Raw genomic sequence first — 22642 nt, 5'->3', positions numbered from 1 at the left:
CATAAGTCATAATAAAGTATAGACACACAAAACTTCAAAAATGGTCGGTTTCAAAAAATCTGAAGTTTGGTCCTTAATTTACAAAAACCTCACGGATCGTCCCTGTGGTTTCAAAACTTTTAACATTTGGTCCTTCCGGCTAACTCCGTTACCAATTAGCTGTTAAGTAAGGGGTATTTTTGTCATTTCACTACACAGGGACCATTTATGATGTTTTCAATTACTTTTTTTTAAATAAATACATAAATAATATTTAATATGCAAGGGGTCCCACCTCATCTCTCTCTCTCTCTCTCTCTCTCTCTCTCTCTCTCTATCGGAACGATCGACTGAACTATCTCTTTCTATATGCTAATCAAACACACATAAACTCCATATAAATCATTACTTGAGCAAAATTTAAAGCTTGCACTCCATCTCGTCATAAATCTGCTAGAGCTAATGGCGATTTTGAAGAAAACATTCAGAAATTTGGAATATATAGTGAAATCCCCAAAAAACTTCTCTCGTTTCTCATTTTTCTGGTAGAATTAGGTGTCGTAGTTCCAGATTCTTGTTGTGATTACCATCCTCGAGGCCATAACTTTGCTTCGGTATGGTTCTGGAGTACAACAGGGCCTCTATCTGGGAACGAAGAGGAGGTGCCGGAGTTAGAGACATCGGAACCAAGTGATATGAGTTGGCCTCTACCGGACTTCTTAGGTATAACTGAAACAATTGCAATTCATGATGGGATGATGTAAATTTTCGATCGACTTTGTTGTTTTGGTTACTGGAGCTTAGGAACCAAGCAAATGGCACCTCATCGAGTTTCTGGACTGGTTTTAGGGTAATTGTTTTTGATTTCATTTTTGGGTACACACAATTTCAATTTCGTTTCTAGAAAGACATTAACACCAACCATCACCACACCTGTTGTGAATCAGATTTCAAGATCTGGCCTTCTGGGTGAACGATTCAGAAAAGGGTGAAGTTTTTCTTTTGATTTTTTGAAGTTCTTGGGGGAACCACAACACCTCTGTTCTTTGAGAATACATACAAACCCACACAATTGGTCTCAAGCGATTCAAAGAGAATGGGATGTAAAGAATGTGATAAATATCTTCTTAAATACGTTCTAAAACTAATTTTAACATTGGATATCTACTGATGGGGGTGAGATTTGTAGCCATCACTAACACGAGAAGATGAAGAGAAGGTCTGATTTTATGTGCAAACTAGACCTGTGAGAAGTGCCAGCGATAATGATGATGATGAGAGGATCTGATGAAATTGTTATTTGGTTCAAAAGTGGAGAGGGTGAAGAGGAGCAGAGTGATCAGGAAGATGAGGAGAGAACAAATGGAGATGTGGATTGAGATTTGTCGAGGATAAGAGAGAGAGAGAGAGAAAGAGAGAGAGAGAGAGAGAGATGTGGGACCCTGTAATATTAAATAAGTAATTTATTATTATTATTTTAAATAAGACAAATCTTCATAAATGGTCCCTATGGCAGTAAAATGATAGATTTTCACTTCACTTAACGGTCAAAAGCTAACGAAGTTAACGAAAAGGACCATTTGTTAAAAGTTTTGAAACCACAGGGACCATCTGTGAGGTTTTTAAAGATTAGGGACTAAACATCAGATTTTCGGAAACAAGGACCATTTTTGAAGTTTTGTCTAAAGTATAATAACCTAATTGTGAAATTTGCTTCATAAACTCACGTTTTTCTCATCGATAATGCTTGCATGATCGTTTTCATCTATAAGACATAATGAAAACTATTAGGTTAATTATCCGAGTAGTATAAAACAAATGTAAAAACTTAAAGCTTTAATATTATAACATTTTTTCTGAAATGTAGCAAAAATACTCAAAACAACACAAAATTTTTTATACTTTTGTATTATTTTTTCTATCTATCTTTGTTATTGCCGTTCCAAACTGATTTGAGCCTCTACACCAAAAAAAAAAAAAAAAAAAAAAAAAAAGGACGAAGGTGACTTTTTTGTTTTTTTAAATAAACATTTGTTATACATTTCTCCTCCTTATATTGTTTTTGTAATAGTATTGGTTGTTATTTTTTTTTCTTTTCATATTATTATATAAATGTTTTTTAGACAACATGTTATTATTTTAAGCTTATAAAAACAATAACAAAAAAAAGCAAGTAAAGGAAACTAAAATACTTAGTTGGGAATTTGTGATGTTGAAATGTTTTCATAATCATTTTCCAAAAACAATGATAACGATTTGGAATTGCTTTCTTGCTTTCTAGGCCATAGGCCAAAAAACAAAGATTTCAAAACTTATGATATTGAAGTTTCAAATTATCTACAAAAAATAAAAAAGATAACACATAAATTAATTTTTCATTATAAAACTAATATGAAAAAGTGAAAAATAATAACAAAATCTCATAATTTACATGAATCAAAAATCAAATTAACACGAATCAAAAATCAAATTAACACGAATTAGAAATCAAAATCAATGAAGCTGCCTGAAATCAGATTAACGTGAATAGTCGACTTTTTAATTTTTTATGAAATATGTATGAAATCGGATATCAAAATCGATGTATTAAGAAAGATTGAAATCACAAATCATAAAACACAAATTGAAATTGAAAATCAAAAGGTTGCGTAAAAAATCATAATCGATTTATTAGGAATCAGATTTTTTTGTTTACCGTTAAATAAATCATAATTGATTCATAGAGTCTCTCAATCGATGGTGATGATATGCTCAATGCGATGATTATTCTAAAAGAATTGTACGTCCATAAGTCTTCATTATTGATTTTGTTTTGCATCAATTTTCTTTCATTTTTCCGCTCTACTGTTAAAGATATATGAACCTTATTTTATATAGTAACATAATGAGATATATAAAAATACAGCCTTACAAATTTAGATGCATCACTCATCCCTCATCTTGCCCCATTGATTGACACAACCATGATTTTTTTTATATGTGATTTGTCTTTTTGTGTTATTCAGATTATTGACCTCTTTTATAGTACAAAAAATTATTCAACTATCAATACACATAAATCATATTACATATGTTACATTACTTTAAAATTTAAGAATTATAAGATTCAAATTAGAAAGTTCTTAAGTGGTTATCATTAATTAGTAGAAAGCCGAAGGTTGTGGAGTATTCAAATAAATATAATGTAAAAATAAGATATATTTCAAATCATATTTATTTGAAACAGTGGCGGATGCAGACTGTTTTAGTAGGGGTGCACCTAATAGAAAAAACAAAAAAAAATATTTACACTGCGTGCCGGAAATTAAGCAGTGGCCCGGGACCCCAAATGCCCCACTAAGGTCCGCCACTGATTTGAAAGAACTCTATTATAAAAGTATAATGATTTTATGAATAGTAACGGATTTTGGTTAAACAAGTAACACTATATATCCATGAAGCTTAAAACATCATAAGCATTGGTCGTCTGGAACTGGAGCGTCTCGGGTGCAAACCGTTTCTAGACATAAGATCATAAAAACGAGAAAGTAAAAAATAAATAAAAAGGGGGGGGGGGGGGGGGGGGGGGGGGGGGGGGAAGACACTCATAAAATAATTAAAAGAAACGACCGTCATTTTGAATATATCCATTGCGGAAAGATGGAACGATTTCAATATAACTTTTTTATTTAGCTTTATGGTGGAATTCTTTTGTGCAAATTATCATTCAAAAGCACGTCATTAATTAAATACTTTGATGACAAAGATGGTACTTCATTGATCGCTTACATGAAAAGGTATCTTCGAATTAAAAAATAAAAACATTAAATAATTATAAAAAAAAACAATAAAGAAAAGCAAGTTGATTATGAACTTATAACATCAGGATGTTTGTCATATAACCAACATCACGAAGAATTAATATTAATTGTATATATGCTACCATAAACAAATATATAATTTATAAAAACATTGAAGTCAACAAATTGAACATGTTATAAATATCATATGCATAAGAAAATTTTAAAGAAAGAAGTTATATCACGATGTAACTTAATATAAGGTCTATATATGTTTGATAACTTATATGATTTTTTTTGTTCTATTTTGAAGGGCAGAATTTTATTATGAGAGGACAAGCAAGAATTTAGCAAAATCAATAAAATACATCAAAAAATAGCAAGTTTTGGGTCTAGCAGCCATCCAACCAATTTAGATATTTCTTATTTTTAGTATAACACCATCAAAAACGTTGAGTAGCATTTTTATAAAAAGGATATATCATTCTCTAATGATTAACAAAACAACCGAGTATTTCTGAAAATCCAAATATGCCGCTATATCGAATAAAAGACCCACTCCAAATAATTCTTAACTGCTTCATGAAAATGAAGAGCGTAGAAGCAAGTCAACTAATAAACACACAAAAACAGTGTAAATTGTCTCATATATATATATATATTATATATATATATATATATATATATATATATATATATATATATATATATATACTAGGCGAAAGACTGCACGTTGTGCAGAAACACCTATATAGTTGAAGTATTTACAAATATATGTTTTTTTTTAATATAGCAATAACATTGTTGTTAAATTTGATATAATAGTTTGTATACTAAACTGATATAATGTATTGATTATTTTCAATTATATGATAATATATACATATATTATAACTGCATAATCTCTATCGTTTGAATGACTTATACCCGCGAGTTACACATGAATAAAATTAAATATAATATATGGTTTAATGTTATTTATAGATGTTGTTATTGTTAATCTTTTTTTTTTAAAATTCATTTGCTTAATATTTTAATTTTTATCATTATAATTATTTAAAACATCAAACATTGTTTTTTGATTTTAAAGATAACAATATAATCATTTATATAGAGTTATTTTTAATTATTGTTATTGTAAGTTATTTTAAGCTACTTATTTGAAAACGTTTAACGATTATAAAAATATCTTTAGAAAATATTTAATTTAAATTGAGATTACAATTTAGTTTTTGCATTTATCACTTTTAACTATTTACAAAATGTTCTTTAGTTTTTTAAGTGGAACTAAAATTTATATTTAAGTTGACATTGTAATGTTATATTTAAAATAACAATTTAAGTATTTTGTCCAAACTGTTCAAAAGTTGTAGCTTTAACTGATAATGGTTTACATACAACAACATATTAAATCTAATAAATTAAGTATAATATGTTAAAAGTTAAAGACATAACTTTATAAGTAGAAGTAAATATACTATTTTAAAATTGAAATTTAGTATATTTATCATTACACTTTAGGTTTGATATTTATTTAACCTTATTAACCAACTTATAATCATTATTAGAAAAACACTACAATTAATCACTTTAACTATTTACAAAATATTCTTTGGGTTGTTTTTAAACTAAAATTTATATTTAAGTTGACACTGTAATGTTATATTCAAATTAATAATTTAAGTATTTTATACAAATTGTTCCAAAATTGTATCTTTAAAATGATAATGGTTTACATCCAACAATATATTAAAACTAATAAATTAAGAATAATATGTTAAAAGTTAAAAAAATCACTTAATAAGTAGAAGTAAAAATAAAAGGGCTTCTAGCCTAGCGGTATCGAGTGTTGCCCTCCGTCCAAGAGGTTGAGGGTTCAAGTCTCATTGGAGACATACGTGGTATTAAGAGTAGTTTAGATTTGCCGTTCTAAAAAAAATATATTATTTTAATATTGAAATTTGCTTTATATATGATTACACTTTAAGTTTGATATTTATTTAACCTTATTAACCAACTTATAATTATTATTAGAAAGAAATTGAAAAGTAATGGGAGTTTCAAATGAATGTGGTGAAAAGAAAAATATTTCCTTTATAATATAGTATGATATATATATATATATATATATATATATATATATATATATATATATATATATATATATATATATATAAGTTCAATTGAGAAATAACAAAGATTGAGAATAAGAAATCATTCTCAGACAATAATTTATTTTTGCTGCAAAACACTTTGGCGTACGAAGCCCACAAATGATGAGTAATATTCATATATAAATATAAATATAAGTGTATTAATATATGAATCCACCACCTCCCCACTGCCACCACCGACACAACCCACCGCCCACATATATTCATATATGAATAACCACATCCATTATACTTATTCATATATGAATATATGTATTCATATATGAACACACTTATTCATATATGAATATAAATATCTATATATGTATTCAATATGAATATGACCTGTTCTGTCGCATAGGTGGATTTACTATGTATCCCGGGGTAGCCCGAGATACCCCTCAAAAAAATCATAGTAGTGTAATTTTTTCCATTTTTTTTTCTTATTATGTATTATATGATTTTTTTTGTCGGGATACCCCGTTACTTATTTGTGATATCTCTTTACTTTGATCATGGATCCGCCACTGTTCTGTCGGTCCGGTACGTTGGATCGCTTAAGCGGCTGATTCGAAATAAGTGGGTCAAATTAATTCCCTCATTCAACAAACCTTAATAGTTACTAATAAAATTACATATCACAAACTCAAACTATACTAAATAAATAAATAAATAATAAGAGAACTAAAAATATATTTGGATTTTTGGATACTGAGTACCTGAAATTTTTGATATTACTATCCAAATCCAAATTCGAAAAATAAGATATCCGAATTTCGGATATCCAAAAATCTGCAAATTTGGAATTTGAGTTATTTTTTTATAACAATTTTCGGATTTTCAGGTGGGATATTCGGATATTGGTATTTTTGAACAACCCTACATACAAGATACTCATTAGGCAAAACATGCTTCGTGGGTCTCTAACACAAGCTTTTTTAACAAAAATATATTTCACAATTACAATATATATTTCGAAACATCTTTTCCGGTTAAAAGTAACTTTCCAAACGAATTTAGACTTAAAAGGTTGTTTCACAACTTATAATTTATTTTCAAATTTGGCCAAATTGCAATTTTAATGATATTTTGGTTAATTATCAAAAAAAAAAAAAAAAAAAACCAAATAGTACAAAATGATTAATAAAAATGGCCATTTTTTCTTGTCCATAGAGTTTATTTTTAGATTTAGTTTGACTGTCTTTAAGTGTACTAAAATATTAATCAATAATTGTAGAAGCAAATACTTTTAGATTTGTTTTAGAATAAAGTACAACAAAAAGATAGTTGGAATATCCACTGCAGATTGAGGCACATGCATCTTCACACGATTTACAAATAAAATCCATATATATATATATATATATATATATATATATATATATATATATATATATATATATATATATATATATATAGATATATATATACTAATAATGAATAGTTTTAATCTCCTTTTGCCATGTGTCACTCTAATACAACTGCATATTATGCCATGTGTCAAGGAAATATATTAGGCAAATCAGTATCACAATTAATGACATTAAGGTTTTAAATAATTGATTTTAAACTTTTTATAGAAACATTTACTTTTTTTAATTATATGTTAAATTTGAAGTTATAACTAACTTTAAAATTTTGGTATATCTCTTAATTAATAGGTTATTGAAAATTATTTATTTAAAATAATTGATTAGTAATTATGAATTTTTGCTATGAAAATTGAATTAATTTTGTAACCGTCAGGGCCGGCTTAATGCATAGTAAATCAAAGTTAGGGCTTAGGGCCCCACATCAAGAGGGCCCCACAAATCAAAGAGTCCATGTATTATATCCCTAATCGGCTAAGGCTCTAAACGGCTAAAAAAACGACGTTTCTTCTTCCATAGTTCCACTGCATACGATTTCTGTGTTTGCGCCCTCAATCACTCATCGCCTGCTCTGCTGATCTGCTCAATCTTCTTCTAATCTTTTTCTTCTGACTTCTGACTTCTGACTTCTGATTCATAGCACAAGTTGTGCCGCACAACTGCATACACTTACAGTTTCTTCCTTCTCAACTGCATACGGTTTCAGGTTTCTTCCTTCTCTATTGAAGCCTGCATTCTCCAATCTCCATAAATGGTAATAAACTACTTCTTCCAAGTTCCATGATCCATCTGTTCTTCTTCTAATCTTGTTAACTTGTTTTCATGTCATATGATATTGATTGTATTGTAGAATGTAGAGTGTAGACTTGTAGTCAAATGCCATGAAATTGTGTTCAAAATTCACTGTTAGGGTTAATGGATCATGTTGATAACTAAAGCTAATACTTGAGCCCTTATATATATATATATATATATATATATATATATATATATATATATATATTTATTTATTTATTTTAAAGCTGGTTAGGGTTAATACCTATTACTTAATGAAAGGATACATATGGAATGTAATTAAATTAATAAATTGGGTTTAATTTTAAAAATTTGTTTATACAGTATAATATATTATAAAGCATTAGGGTAAATGTACACAATAACAAGATAATTTAAGAACTTTTTTATTATGACAACGTATTTTTACATCAAATAACCACCTTAATTAGGTGAAGTATTTACGCCATTTAAAGCAAGAGAAGACAATACCTTAGATTTATATTAATAATATTTTTAGATTTAACTATAATTCGATGATCAAACTATTGTAACTCACATCTATGAAAATTTGATCATAGGGTTAATGAAACCAAAAAATATATATTCCATTTGTTCGTGGATCATGGATGTGATTTTTTAAATGGCAACTAATTAACCTTTACTTCTCAAAGTTGATAGGAATTTTATTCTTTGGAAAATAGCGACATTAAGATTGTGTTTGACATGCCACAAGCCCGGATAAAGGAGAATGGTTTATAACTAAGTATAGTAATGTCAAAGGGCCCCAAATTGTTGGTTCGCTTAGAGCCCCCTAAATTGGTTGAGTCTGCCGTGGTAACCGTGGTTCTCACGGGTTATAAACTAGTATATATATATATATATATATATATATATATATATATATATATATATAGGGTACCGTTTCGGTGAGAACTCTTTTTTCGATGATGACACTTTAAAAAAATTGAAAAAAATATAAAAAAAAAATACAAATCATAAAATCGAGCATAATACTATATCGGAGATAAAAAAAATTGGGAAAAAATTTTTGGATAATTAAAATTGAATCATGGATCATAAAAAGTGAATCATGGATCATAAAAATAATTCATGCGTCAATTTTAATGATCCATTTTTTTTTCCAATTTTTTATTTTTCTCCGATATACTACTATGCTCGATTTTATGATTTGTTTTTTTTTTAATTTTTTTAAAATTTTTTAAGGTGTCATCATAAGTCTTCACCGAAAAAAGAGACATCACCCGATCATATATATATATATATATATATATATATATATATATATATATATATATATATATATATATTGGTAAGAAAATGGAAAATAGTAATTTTTATAGTTTAATATTTTCATTTATACATTCATTAATATTTTAACACACACTTTATATAATATACAACTTAATACAGTCAATTTACAATTTAATATATAAAATTCATAACTTAATACAATCTAGTTTACATTAATTTACATATTACTTATTCAGAGAAGTTAAACCAAAACTCTATCACCGCCACTACACGCTACCATCAACCATTTGTGTTATCGTCATAGCCACCATTCATTCAAAATCGTATATGTGTATAAAGTCATGCATTTACAACTTAAACACTTCATTCATAGATTAATAAACATTTTAATTTACACACTTTGAATTTAATGCAAAATAATTATCTAAAAACTAATACTTTCTTACATACTTCTACAATACAAAGATAAATATATTCAAAAGAAAATTCATACATAATATTTTAATACAAAATTATGTAAAAAAGTCGCAACTTAATAAAATCAATTCACAACATAATACAGTAAATTACAGTTTGATACTCAAAATTTACAACTTAATATAACAAATTCATAATTTTATACACAAAAATGTTATATATTATTTACTTAAAATTTATATTTATAACTTCATATAAAACATTCATAGTTTAATACACAAAAGTGACAATTTAATACAATAAATTCACGGTTTAATACACAAAAATTATATATTCATAGTCATATGCTCAACTTAAAACTTATATTTATACGTTCATATCTGGAAGCATTTATGTGTATTAAAATATGAATCTATTATACTAAGCTTAAATAGTACATTCACAGTTTAATAAACATATTAATTCACTCACTTTGAATTAAATGCAAAACAATTATCTAAAAACCAATACATTCTTACATACTTATACAACAAAAAAATAAATATATTCATAAGAATATTAATACAAAAATTCATACATAAATCATTAATGTTTTAACACAAAATTATACTTAATCCAATCAATTCACAACTGAATACAGTAAATTATAGTTTAATACACAAAATTCACAACTAAATATAACAAATTCATAATTTATTACACATAAATGTTATATATTCTTATCTTAAGATTTATATTTATAACTTCAGATAAAACATTCACAGCTTAATACAGTCAATTCACAGTTTAATACTCAAAAGTGACAGTTTAATACAATAAATTCGTAGTTTAATACACAAAAATTATATTTTCACAACCATATTCTCAACTTAAAACATATATTTATACCTTCTTATCTTGAGGCATTTATGTGTTAAAATATGAATTTATTATATTAAGCCTTTTAATAAAATTACAGGTTAATATACAAAATTTATCGTTTAATACACTACATTCACATCTCATTTACATGTATAAAATTCAGATCTGGATAAAAAGAATCAAAATTCACAGTTTAATAAAAACATTTCAGATACTAATTCAAAGCTTAATTAAATATTACAAAAACTAAAGTTCATAACTTAATGCCTCAAAAAATCAGAATTCATAATATAATACACACTTCAAACACTAATTCATAGCTTAATACAAAAATTTAAACACTTATTCATAACTTAAAAACTTATACGGATCTCGTTGAAGCATTTGATCAAACACCTTGTGTGCATATTGTTTTCAGATCTGATGTGATTTATAGATTTGAGATTGTCATGTTCCTTGAAGTCTCCGGATATTGAAGATCAGAGAAGATCTAACTAGATATGAGAAATCGTTGGCCCTTAACTTCAGATCTAAAATGTTGATGACAGTTGATGAGTTTTCCGGCAATCTGAGGCGAGGAGGTGGTGATGGTGGAAGAGATCTGATACGGTGGTGGAACCACCGGTTGCCACCATGAAATGCTTGACACATACAAGATATATGCTTGAAATCACACCAAACACATCAAATTTGACAAGATCTAACCAAATCTAAGAAATTTGTACGTTTTTGCTTCAAATCCAAAAGGTTGATGGCGGTTGGTCACTTTCTGGTCTCTTTGGCTTCATATCTGAAAGTTTGAGGGAGGTAACACAACGTTTTGTGGTGATTTGGAGAGGTCACAGGTCGGAAGGTGGTCGGAAATGAAGCACAACTCACAGATCTATAGTTATAGAAAGATGATGTCGATGATGATGGCAGATCTGAATGCGGATGTTATAGATCTGAAGCTACCAACTCCAGATCTGAAGCTTGGCGGCTGGTGGTTGCAAGATCAACGTTGATGGCAAGAGGTTGTGGTGAGGGAGATGAAAGCAGATCTGAAGGCATATGTTTTAGATCTGGAGACGAATGTTCTAGATATGATTAGATTTGGACAAATCTAGACTAGGAACACTACCAGAAATGAAAAAAAACACTAGAATCCTTTATATCAGTTGAAAGTCGATGGAGAATGACGTAACGACGGTGATAATAAGTTTATCCGACAGCAGGAGACATCGGCATGGCGGAGACGGTAGGTAGCGGTGGTGGATAGTCGTCGGAGTTTGGTGGCGGCGGTGTTGTACAGTTTCCGAAGTTAGGTGGTGGTCGATGTTGTAGAGGAATGAAGTGTTTGAAAGTTGAGAGAATTAGAAAACATACGAGAGAATGCTTGGTGAGAATGTTTAAATCAAAATGATAAGAAAAAAAATATGGTTTGACCAAAATACCCTTAATGAAGTGGTTCTTAAATGGTTCTTAACCTTTTGGGGTTCTCATTTGATCTTATATATATATATATATATATATATATATATATATATATATATATATATATATAGGTTATTGTATTCTAACTAATTATTGTGTGGATGCAGGAATGATTGTGGGCCAATCATTTTACTTATTTTAAGAAATTCATTAATACATATTATTGAATTGAATATAATTGAAAAATACATCTAATTTAATTACAAGGGTATTTTAGTCAATTAACATAGATTTAATAAAGGAAAATTGCATATTTTAAGGGATCACATATTCTATTAATTTTAAAAATCCGATTTTACGAATTATATTTATTTTAATTTGAACATTCTGGCAGAATATATTTATGAGTATATTAAAAAATAAAAATATTCTTGAACTATAAAATAATAAAAATATATTCTTGAACCTATTTGTTGATCATGACTTTAAAAACTTCTTGTAGAATAACAAATTCTTGAACCATCAATTGAAGAATAAAAATAAAAATTGCATTAATTCTTATAGAATACGGGTAACAATTGCTAAGAATTACATTTATTGTTAAACATCCAAATCTAACAAAGACACTAATACATTCTAAAAGAATAATGTTGTTAAGAATCACTTTCAATTTTGTGGTCCGTTCTTCAAGCATCAACTTCTGCGAAAACAAATCAAGTTGTAGTTTAGAACGCAATTAGCAAATGAAAAATAAAAAAACTAAATTCCTTTGAAAAAATATACGGACTTATGAATTGCGGAGGCGGGGAAAGAGAAGACCGGAGGGTTAATTTCCGACACTGCTTCTACAACACACATTATCTACTCTTCTCGTTCCTTTTAGACTTTCCGATTCCCGACTTCAATTTCACGAGCCCAGGCCTAGACTTCAATTTCACGAGTACACAGTATTCATCTGGTAGATAAAGGAAGAAAATTTTGGGTTAGAAAAAGTCAATTACATTATTTTCATAAATAACTACCTAATATAAAGGGATTTAATTTGGGATAAATATCAAATTAATTAATTTAAAAATATTAATTAAATGTAACATTACATAAATACCCTTTTAGAATGATTGACCTATATTTATTCCTATATCCACACAATACTTAGTTAGAATACCAGAACATATATATATATATATATATATATATATATATATATATATATATATATATATATATATATATATATATATAGGAGCGTTCAATTGAGAACATTTCTTATTGCGAGAAGATTTGAGAACAAATTTGGACCACACAATTTTTTTAAATTTAAATCATCAAATAATATTAATATAAGAGAAATTAAATATCCTCCTACCTTTTGTTCCTACCCATCCTCCTACCAATTTAAATGATCACATGTGTCATATTAGTATCCAAAAATATCATTAAATTTCATTAAATGAGCATTAAATATTACACATGTCACCATTTAAATAAAAGAAAAAGTAAAAAAAATTTAAAAACCCACTAAGCAACACCACTCACCACCCTAACAACACCACTTACCACCACCAGCACCCGTCACCGCCACCCACCTCTACCACCCATCGCCACCACCCCCACCCCCACCCACCACCACCACCATCACCAACACCCACTACCGCCAACCACAACCACCATCCACCATCAACCACCACCACCACCAATCACCACCACCCGTCACCGCTACCACCACCCACCAAAACCATCACCCACCACCATCACCACCAACCGCCACCACCACCCCCACCACACATCACAACCACCACCTACCCACCTCCACCACCCATCACTACTACCCACCATTATGACTACCACCTGCCACTACGACCCATCACCACCACCCCGCCCACCACCACCCATCACCACCATCCGCCTCCACTACCGCCACCACCCATCACCACCATCTGCCAACATCACCCATACCCACCAAAATCACCACCTACCATCATTACCACCACCCCTACCACCCACCACAACCACCACCTACCCACCCACCCACCCACTACCACCACCCATCACTACCACCCACCCACCACCCGACACTACCACCAACCACTATCCATTACCACCACCCGCCACCACCACATATCACCACCACCTACTACTACCTCCCACCCACCCACCGACACCACCCACTACCACCAACATCCCCACCCACCCACCGCCACCATCCCTCACCAGCACCCGCCATAACCAACCCCGTCCACCACCCACTAAGACTAACACCACTTACCAACATCACCACCGATCACCAACCACCACCACCACCACCGGCACCATCTACCTCCATCCATCACTACTACCCACCTCCACCACCCACCACTACCACACCACCCATCACCTACTAAATTCACCATACACCACTACCAACACCCCCACCACTAACGACCACCTACCCACCACCCATCACCACCACCACCCGTCTGTTGGATTAGATGTCTAAGACCATAACTATTATTGGTATGTACTCGACCCGAGAGTAGCATGGTCCATTTGGGTTGCATAACACCAGGACAATTTGTTAGGATGGACTCTTGAGAAAAGGTTATATATGATTTATTAATATATTATAAGTTCTAATATATTAATATGAAATCATATGTTTTAATTAGTATTGATCAAGAATTAATTTAGTGATCAAAAGAGACTAATTAAATCTATGGGGACTAATTATGGTAATTAGTTATATTTATATGTGTTGGGCTTATGATTCATGTTGGACCAAGTTTATGTATGGACACATAAAGAGTTGGGCCACATGAACCATGGATCATAAAACCCATGGGTATGGATTTGGGTTAAACCCACGACCCTTGGAATCCACCATATAAATATGTCGCTTCATGACCAAAACGCGTGCATCTTTTCTTAGAGAAATATGGACGATTTTGGGTGCATGGAATTCTCTCTCAAGAGCCACCTTTGTCCTAGGTGAGTTGTGAGCCATTTGAGACATTCATACTTTTGGTGCTAAGCTCTTAAGGCCAAATACAATAAGGTTTCAAGCTACATAAGAGGTATGTCATCCTAACTAGTATTTTATATTATTTATGTCAATTGCATGCTAGTTATAGGCTTAATGCTTTGGAAACAGCATTACATGCATATCTAGAGAAAACATAGATCGAAGGCATTTAGGGTTGTATGTGCACCATAGGATGTTGTAGTATACAAAACCCAACAGTGGTATCAGAGACATGGATTGTTTTCTATTATATTTGATGTTATTATTGGTTTTCGAAGCAAAAAAATCAAATTTTCTGCATTCTGTCAGCAGGACTCGCCGAGTCCACTGGGTGACTCGACGAGTTGCTTGAAGATACTCTTGGACTCGTCGAGTGCATCATGGGACTCGACGAGTTGACTGTCCTAAGTGTAGATTTTCGAGTTTTTTTGGCCTGTTTTGGATTAGGATCATTACCACAAAATGTTTTTGTTCATAAAATTTGATTTTGATGCTATGGTAATGATTATCCTCATCTAAATAAAGGATAATTGTCAAAGTTTCAGGATTTTTATTAGTTTATGTGATTAGCTAATTTCTTGAAAATTGTTGATGTGAATTATCTTTATTTATGAGTTTGATCTAGATCATAAAAATATTACTTGATTATTGTGTTAATTGGTATATTGATCTTAATGGTTTTTATGACTCCATAACTTGTCCTCAAGTTATGGAATATGAGGAGTTTTTCTTTTAAAAGTTCATTAAGTTCATAGGTTATGGAAAAATGAAAGGTCTTGCTTTTAAATGTCATCATAAAATAGTTTTTATGTCTTCCATAACTTGTCCTCAAGTTATGGAACTTGAAAAGTCTTCCATAAAAACCATATTAAACTCATAAGTTATGGAAACCAAAAGTTTTTGAATTATTCAAAACTTGCCCTCAAGTTTTGGAATTTGTAAAATTACCCCCCCCACGTATACTTTAATTCCAACCCTTAGAACATTAATAGTTTAAAATTCAACCCTTATACTATTATAATATTATAGGTTTAATATATATATATATATATATATATATATATATATATATATATATATATATATATATATATATATATATATATATATATATATATATATATATATGTATAAGAGTAAGTCATTCTTACCGTTAGTAGGCCTCATTCACGAAGCCAGTCTATAAGGGGGTATAAGGTTACTGCCTATAAAATGGCAGTTTAATGGATGTCCACTCTCACCCACCGCTTCCTTGACTGGTGGAGGGTCGTTAGCCGAACAAGTAGGACATGACATTAAATCTCCCTTCATTAAAAGTATAATGATAAATACTAAGTAACTAAACACTTATAAATTCCCAATCTTAGTTACTTAGGAAAATGTGAATTTGGTGCTAACCCATGAAATTGCACTTTGCACCTTGTTAAGTCGTTAGTGGAGCGTGTGTGGTTAACCGACACACTAATCTGGGACTGACAATGTGTGTCAAAGGGTGGCTTGATGTTAATCATAGATCAATGGAGCGTGTGTGGTTAACCGACACATTGATTAGGTGGTTGTAACATTAAGTGTACCAAGTTAATTTGCATGGTTATTCACTCCTTGTTTGTGATCCTCGGCATCCCAGTCACAAACTTGAAGGGCACAATCGAGATTTAAACATGCCATTGAATAGTTCAATGAATCTCAAAAGATCTAGGAGTTTCAATTCATTTAAAGCCTAATGTTAAATTTCGTTTTTCATGGTGGAAATTGGTAAATCGTCATTTACCTACCTTCAAATATTTTGTAGCTTGGATTACGACATCCCTCTTCCAAGTTATAAAATATTGTGTTGGGTCCTAGCCTTAATATTTCATATTGGGTGTTATATTAAGGGCTTAAATCAACTAAACTTGGATTTCTTCCTCATAGATGTCTACTTACGACAACTATGGTCTTCCTTATCCTTTTGGATAAAGCTATCCTAATGAAGATGATATCCCAAATGGCAATCAAGGTGAAAGATTAATCCCTTTGTTGTGAATTAATGGGACTAGAAATCATACTTCACTTCCTCCACCTCCTCCAATTATTCTCCCTAACCCCCAAGTTCTTGAATAGTTCAAGGTCACTCAATCCCTATTGGCAAGCAGTGTCTATATGTACTCACATCTTGGAGATGAAGTCTTATATTGACAAGCTGGGAGAGTTGGGTGTCGAAGTCTCAAGGAAGTTGACTGTTGACTGGGTTCTTTAATCGCTTTCAGAGTCATATAGTGTGTTGAAAAATGTTTTTCGATGTGACCTTGTATGTGACCATCACTGAAATAAGACGAACTGTTTTTGTATTATCTAACAAATATTATCAGTTATTTCAGGTTGTGTGGATTTGTGCTTAAAAGTGAAATACAAAAATACGCGAAAGATGGAATACGCAAAGACGTAAAATAGATGCATATTTGGTCGTTTGAAGACAAAACAAATCAAAGCTAAAATTGTTAAAGACTTCAAAGCTCAAGGGACCAATATGGAAATTCAATTTCTTAATTGAATTTATGGAGCATATGTGAATGAAAGAACCCACATATCTTTTCCCTACTACAACTTGGACTTCCTACTCCTACTACAACTTTGACTTCCTACTCCTACTACAACTTTGACTTCCTACTCCTATTACAACCACCAGCCATTACTTTCAAACAACATCTCAAGTGTACTACTAGATATTTGTTTCAAGTATATGTATACATGAGTATGTATGTGTAAGAGTGTGTGTTCATTTTTTCTTTGTAATATCTCTCCATACACCAAGAATCACTCCCAACCAAGAACACAACCTCCCTCTTCAAGAACAACTCTTGCAACTTCAACCTTCAAGAACAACTAAAACAACCTCCAAATACCTTCCAAACTCCCTCAAAATACTTTCCAAACACCCTCAAAATACTCTCCAAACACCCTCCAAATACCCCCCTTAAACCTCCTCCAAAAACCCTTTCAAATCACCACAACCATCACCACCTTGCTGTTTTTCGACATTAGAATATTCATATCAGAAAACAAAAAACTAGGCACAACACAGCCAAAATACTACCAGGGAGATTTTCACCATCAATTCTTCAGAACCTTACCTACATCTAGAAATTTTCGTGGACGATTTTGACCACTGCAAACCCCCGAGAGACGCGAGAGAGAATTAGCTATCCAGAGAGATTTGTGTTTTCGAGTTCAGAATCTTCATGTCAGAAAACAAAAAACTGGGCACAACACAACCAAAATACTACTAGGGAGATTTTCACCATCAATTCTTCAAAACCTTACCTACATCTAGAAATTTTCGTGGACGATTTTGACCAAGGGAAACCCCAAAGAGACACGAGAGAGAATTGACTATCCAGAGAGATCTACTCTGAAAATCTACATTCATCACCACCCAAAGCTCCTTCAACATCACCATCTTTGCTGCCTTACACCACCAAAACTACAACCTTATTCCACCTTTTACCACCCTCCAAATACCCACTCCAACCTCATCAAATCTCCTCAAAACACCCTGTACCCGTATACAAATACCTGACCCGTGTACTTTGCACTGTTTTGTAAGCAACCCATTTTACATGAAAATGAACTTTGTGTTACTTATCAAATACCAGATTGAACTATGAACAAATAGAGACACAGTCTATTAAGATCCAGTCCAACCCTAAGCCAGTTCAGCCATTTATTTGACGAACCTACTTGATAGACCAATCGTTCCATCAGTCCAGTTCAGTCAATTTATTGACGAACCTACTTGATATATATTTATATACTTATATATTTTATTAGAGCTTTATGCCATTTAAATACAATCATTTATATTATTTATAGCTTCACGTCATTTAAATACGGTCATTTATATTATTTATAGCTTTACGTCATTTAAATACATTCATTTATATTATTATAGCTTTCAGTCATTTATAGCTTTCATATTTATATTTATTCCGCAATTATTATTCTTTATATATATCTACATCTTATATCTTAAACTTATATATATCTGTCACACAGTAACTGGTAACCGAGCCTTTTGTTGTGGTGATCAGATTTTTATATTTCCAACAATCGGTATCTGAGCTGATATAAAAGAATATTTTACAACATAGTAAGTTCATTAAGGACTACTATGTGACAGACCACGACATGACCCTTAATGATCTTACCTATTTGCTTGTTGCTGCTGAATCAACAATGATTTGGAGCACTGGTAAAGCAAATTTGATTGGACGATCTACTTCCTAAACTTACATGGACATTGACAATGGAAACATTGGAAGTCCAGAAAAGTCTTCTCTTCCCAATGGAAAGGGATCGGCCATAGTCAACCCGGTTGACCAAACGGTAAAGAGAAAGGCTAAGTTTGTGATAGTCCCATGTGCCATTACTAAAGAGTCCATATGTTTCTATTGCCAAAGGAAGGGGCATTGGTTGCGAAGCTGCCTTATTTACCTGAGAGTTCACTAGGATGGTAAAAGTTAATTTTTTTTTGACTATGCTTCAGGTAAAGTCCACTATCTAACTCTATTAATTTCCTATTTGGATATTCTTATTACATGATGTGACTAGGTCGCATTTTGATGTTTTGTAGAATCGAAAAAGGAGAGGAAGCTTAGAAGAAGAGTATGCTGAATCTGATCGCGAAGATGGATTTCGATCGCATGATTCGAAGATCAGAATTTTGAGCTGCTGCTTAAGAGTTATGATAGATTGCTTAGGAATAGATAACAACATAGTTTTCATATGTATTTGCATTGTAAGGATAAGTTTTTCCACAATTTCAAAATAAAAGGAAAATTTTTGATTTTATTTATTATAAGCATCCTTACAATGGCATTTATGAAAAATTGTTGTTTATATGATTCCATTGATAGCAATATTGGAAAATGGATTTGATTCTTTCGTTTGTGGTAGTGTCATAATTTAACAAATAAGGAAAGATTCTCATCAACCAAGTTTCAGTTGGATAGAAACTTGGAATCATGCAACATGTATTGTATGATGAATGCAACTTTTTCATCTTTGGGAAATTAAGACTAATTCCTTGTTCACATGTATATGTGAGTCAAGTGAAGGACTAGGAGATCGGGTACACTTGGTTGTGCGCTGATCAGGTCCACCACAAAGAACGATAAGGCTATTCGTCATGATTTACTAAAAGTTTAGTAAATATGGTTATACTTACAAGTTTAAGCATAATTCTGAAACCTTGGAAAAGTTTCAATGTATGGCAGGACGAATGAGAAGAATCAAATTAGGCAGAAAGATAAAAGTTTCTCCAATCTGAAAAGATGGGAGAGTACTTTAGTATCATGTTTTATGATCATCTTAATGATTAGGAAAAACCATATCACAATTGATCCTCTAAGGATGAAGAGAAATCGTGAATTGTTGAAATGGTTAAATCAAAAGATGAATCATACTTCGTTCCAAAATTGAGTCTTAAAGTAACACTCCAAGATCGATCCTTGAGTGACATAATGTTAAGAAGGTTTAAAACACTTATAAAATGTAGAGTAAAATGTTTTCTACTCTTGTACATTTGAAATTGGTGAGTTGTGATGTTTTGGATAAAACAAAGACCAAGTAAGGCCAATTGTGTGAAGTGTTTGTCTTGATAAAAATACGTTCTAACTCTTGAATATATTTGCTTTGTCAAGGAATTGTTCTTGACAAGAGAATCTTATATGTCAAGAGGTCAGTGGGAGTCTTAAAGATCTTGAAAAGTTTCAAGAACTAATCAAGGGTATTATTTATCACTAGCACACGACTTGAGGTTTATAACCTATCGTGTTGACATATTCTTGTTTCTGTGCCCATTCCAGTTAAAGTTGGCTATGCATGTGAGTTCTATGAGTTCTCAGTTGTTTGCATAACTACTTGGAAGCAATGGTAGGCCCTTGTGCTGCCAGGTGGCAAGAAGTTAAGATTGAACAAGTTCAGTCCATATGAGTTTGGATTTGTCACTAACCTCCTGTTGTGCTTATGTTTTTGACAAATTCACATGGATAGGAACACATACACCATAAAATCTAAGTGTCATAAGGTTTCTCTTCGATTCATGAAAATGATGGTGAGGAAACGCTTTCACTAAGTAGATTTTAAGCAGATAGAAATTTTGATATTTGCATTCTCAAATTAAATTATGATTACAGCATCCCTTTTCATAACTGGAATTGTGAGCAATGGCAAAGGTCTAAACATTATAATTACGACATCCCTCTTCATAATTGTTTAGACACACATGTGAGATATCTAAGGAAATGTGTGTGATTTTGATAAAGTCTTATCGAAGCATCTCCTATCAGAAACCCGAACTTTGGTAATGAAAGTCAATAAAGTATTGATTTCTAGAAGTCCAGCTGATTTTTGGATACATGTCAAAGCTAGTGGGAGCATAAGTGTTATGCTGATAAGAATATAATTATCATGTTAGTGGGAGCATGATTATTATGTTAAGTGTTGCAAGTTAGCAATGTTAATTAAAGAAAACAAAAGTTTCAATTTGCAAAGTTGCAAGGTTTGAAAAGTTGTTTTGCTATAATTGAGGGAGAAGAAATTATACTTCATTTCAATTCTACAAGCTTAGATTGAGATTTAATCAAATTTAGTCAAGTATATATATGAATGTTATGTTGGAATGGTTCAACATAAGGAAATTCTATATATGGAAATGTTAATTGCGTTCTCAAAATTCGATTATGATTATGACATCCCTCTTCATAGTCCGAATTTTGAGAACATGGATAATAGAAAAATTATAGCAAAAGACTGGTTTAGGATCATGTCTTTATGTGAGACATTAAGAATCGTATTCCATTTGCTTCGGGTATAGGATCGATTGCATATGCTATAATGTTTCTATGTGATCTGAATTTTCGAAATGCCTAGGGCATTAAGAGGGAAAAAGGACCAGAACTGTATATGACTAAAATGATTAAGCAATTGTCGAGAACAATATGAGGTTTAATAAAGATTGGTTGCTCATGGACAGTTGGAAGTATGGTGTAAATTTTGGAAGGACCATATTGACATATTCTGAAAAGAGGCAACTCTTGTTCAGAAATGATAGTCAAAATGGGAATATGGAAATGTTTCCATAAGTGGAAGTTATTCATTAAATCTGTGTAAGATCAGAAAACTTAATGCAAGAAGGATGTTCAAAGGAATGTACTTTGAATGTGAGACTTCGTTTCCATTGAATTGCTCTCCATTGGAATACTTTGTAATGTTTGTTGCCAAGTCTTTGTGACTTTTGTGCATAGTCATTACAAGAGGATCATTGCATATAAGTTTAGAATCTGACAGATTTCAGTAAATGGAAAAGAATCTTGTATTCTTACATTTATCATAAGGATTTGGAATTGTGAAATGAGCATCATTGAAATGTTTTCAATTGATCTATTCAACAAAGAAAGGACCATAAGTAAACATAGTGTGCATGCTTGTAGCATGAGACAATTATTGTTTTAATTCAAGTATTAAGTTGATTATTCGAAACATTATACAATGAATAATGAGTAATCAATATGACTCAAAAGTTTTGGGGCCATATAGGATTAGTATTATTCTTGTGTTTCACTTTGCATGTTTTGACTTCCC

The sequence above is a fragment of the Lactuca virosa genome, chromosome 8 (genome assembly GCF_052849685.1).
Source record: "Lactuca virosa cultivar CGN04683 chromosome 8, Lactuca_virosa_CGN04683_v6, whole genome shotgun sequence".
Lineage (NCBI taxonomy): Eukaryota > Viridiplantae > Streptophyta > Magnoliopsida > Asterales > Asteraceae > Lactuca > Lactuca virosa.
This window is presented reverse-complemented; position numbering follows the sequence as displayed.